Here is a 3,080-nt window from a genome sequence, read left to right as displayed (position 1 = left end):
ATTAGCGAGGCGCTACATGCAGCAACATTAGCGTACTTAAATTGGGTCAGAACAGCAGCCATGTTGTTTGTTGTTGATCCAATGCAGATGTTAATCCACTGCCTCATTAAAGACTTCCAGAGGTTCAGGAGATATTTTACTAACAGACTCATGTCTAACCTTGAACAGCACTGGATACTAATGTCTGCCCTCTGGGAACCAGGACTAGAACCAAGAAACAGTTCTGGATGTTTTGGTCACCTGAACACAGCAGAACTCACACCTGAGTCCAAGCCCAAGTCCTGGACCTGAACGCAGTACCTGAGTCCAGGGAGGCTCTGGGACTGGTCGGCAGATGCTCCACCTTCACCTGGACCAACTCAGTCTCCTCGGTTCTGGTTTTGGTTCTGTGTCGAGGACTCTTGGAGCTGCCTTTCCTCCTCAGGGGGCTGCTCCTCCTGGGGTTTCTGCTCCCACCGGGGTCGCTGAGGTCCACCAGGTCCAGAGCTGTGGGCAGAACCGAAACACAACGGATCAGCGACACAAACTGAAGGCAGCAGAGGTTGGTTCTTGAACAGACTTCAACTGGACCTTATCTGAACCTGTTGCACATTTCATCAGATCACATTATTTAAATGATGAAAACAACGACGAGTTATCAGAGCCCAGCAGAACCCTGACGAACCCAGCAGTCCTCCTGACCAACAAGCAGCTGAAGAACCTGAACTCTGAGGTTCTGTGGGTGGAACTAACAGTTACTGATCAACCTGAGGAACTCTAGCAGAACACAGAGTTCTGAACATGTGAGAGGTCCGACTGGATCTCTTCTATACTCTGGGCCTGTGGGTCCACCAGAACGCAAGAAGAGGAGGACAGAAGGAGGAGCAGAACCAACCTGCTGCGCTGGAGCTCAGTGGTTGGCTGGCGTCACTGCGGCTCTCAGACAGGAAGTCATCGATGGAGGGGCTCAGCAGGGGGCGGCTCTCCTGCTGCTCGCCAACCAGCTGTGGGGAGGGGGAGGGGCCTCGTTATTGTTTACTGTGCACCGTGAACATAAACAAAACAGAACAATGTGTGAGCTAAAAAAACAAACAAACCTGCTTGTTTGTTTAAACAAACAAACAAACAAACAAACAGAAATATCAGATAGTCAGAGGACGATGTGATGGTCCACCAGACAAGATCCAGGACTGGAGATCCACCAGTTGTGTCTGTTTGTGTTTGTTGTGCTCATGTGAGCAGCAGCATTGATCACCAGTTTAATATTGTCCCTCTCATAGTGTCTACTACTCTTGTCAACTACCAGTTGGGAAACTGTGTGTTGATCTAAAATAACCTGCTGTGGTGCTAATCAAACAATCTTAAAACAGCAGAAACTGAGCTGAACTCACCGCTGCTGAAAATACTGCAAGTGTCTCAGTACTATAGTAATACTGCAACTGTCTCAGTACTACAGTAATACTGCAACTGTCTCAGTACTACAGTAATACTGCTGCAACTGTCTAGTAGAGTGCTGTACGAATGGGTAAATAAGGCACAGATTGTGTTGTAAAGAGCTTTGAGTATCTTGATAAGATAGAAATGAGCTATGTAAGTAGTCCATTTACTATCCTGATGCTGCTCAATAATCCAGGTAGAAAAATCTAAAAACGTTAAATCTGGTCCTCTGGACATTCAAAAAAACAAAACAAAGCAAAACAAAGAAAATCTAGAAACGTTTCGTCTTCCATCCAAAACACTTCCTCAGTCTGAGGTGCTGTATTCAGCTCAGTCTCTTAAATAGCACCTTCTCAGAGTGGATCAACCAGTTTGCTGCTGACAACCAGAACCAGCTGATCACATGCTCAAGAAGGACCATCAGCCTAACAATGGATCATTAGCACACTGATGGCTGTTTACTACTCACAGAGGGTTGAGTGATACTAGCCTTGAATGAAGATGTTCACATCCTGGACAGAGAGGAACGATGGTTTGAGAGAGGAGTAAAGGAGGCCATCTTTGTGAAAAGAAACCGTCCATCATTAAACAGGGGCGGAGCCTCCGGGTTCAACTGTCCCCCTCTTACAATGCTGTGATTGCTAGTATCACTAGTTCCTGGAACTGTGAGGAGCAACTGGTCCGCTGACCTCAGGGAACGTGGTGGGACATACGGTTGTAGCAGATCAGAGAGATGGGGGGGGGGGGGGGGGACACTGTTCAGTGATTTGTAGACATACATGAGTATTTTGAACTGGATTCGAAAGTGAACCCGTAACCAGTTCAGGGGTTCCAAAACTGGTGTAATGTGCTCTCTTTTGCCTGTACTGGTTAAAAATGGGGCTGCTGCATTCTGGACCAGTTGTAGTCGTGCAATGGAGGTCTGACTGATACCAAACAGGAGTGAATTGCAGTAATCAAGCCTAGATGTAATGAATGCATGTATTACTGTCTCCAGGTTCTTTTTGGACAATATGGGCTTCAGTTTAGACAGCCGCCTCAGTTGGAAGAAGCATGATTTAAGTCATGTTTACATGATTGTTAAGTTTCAGGGAAGGGTCCATTATCACGCCCAGATTAGTGACTCTTTGTTTTTCTGACAGGGTTAGAGCGGAGAGGTCGATGCAGTGGTTTGTGATCGTGTCATTGGGAGGGAACAACATGACTTCAGCCTTCTTTTCATTGAAACTTAAGAAGTTTAAAGCCATCCAGTCCCTGATGTCAGCCAGACAGTCGAGCAGAGGTTGAATAGAGCATGTACCATTGTGTCTTAGGGGGAAGTAAATTTGACAGTCATCGGCATAGAAGTGGAAGGGCATGTTGTGTTTCCGGAAAATAGCACCAAGCGGCAGCAGGTATAAAGAGAATAGGAGGGGACCCAGGATGGAAATTTAATTTCCCCCAGGGGACAATAAAGTATATTCTATTCTATTCTATTCTATTCTATTCTATTCTATTCTATTCTATTCTATTCTATTCTATTCTATTCTATGTCCTGACTATATGCACAGAACTTCTACTTGTCCTGACTGTATGTTCACACCATCTACATGTCTAGACCCCCTACATGTCCCGACTCTCTACATGTGCAGACACTCTACAGGTCCTAATTATATGTCCAGACC

The 3,080-nt window shown here is 45.9% G+C and overlaps 1 long non-coding RNA gene across 1 annotated transcript in view; it reads right to left on the bottom strand.

Annotated features, from left to right (window-relative positions):
- Positions 1–438: 438 nt before the first annotated feature.
- The window catches only part of LOC119414825, a 7,383-nt gene continuing 4,741 nt past the window's right edge, over positions 439–3,080 (bottom strand). Inside the window, exons 2-3 of the long non-coding RNA XR_005187021.1 lie at positions 875–983; positions 439–486 (exon numbers count right to left, since the gene is read on the bottom strand). This is a non-coding gene — a long non-coding RNA (uncharacterized LOC119414825). The remainder of the gene's footprint in view (positions 487–874; positions 984–3,080) is intronic.

This window comes from Nematolebias whitei, chromosome 9, assembly GCF_014905685.2.
Source record: "Nematolebias whitei isolate Nwh7 chromosome 9, NemWhi1, whole genome shotgun sequence".
NCBI lineage: Eukaryota > Metazoa > Chordata > Actinopteri > Cyprinodontiformes > Rivulidae > Nematolebias > Nematolebias whitei.
The sequence above is the reverse complement of the archived record's forward strand: the minus strand, read 5'-3'. Positions and strand labels throughout refer to the sequence as shown.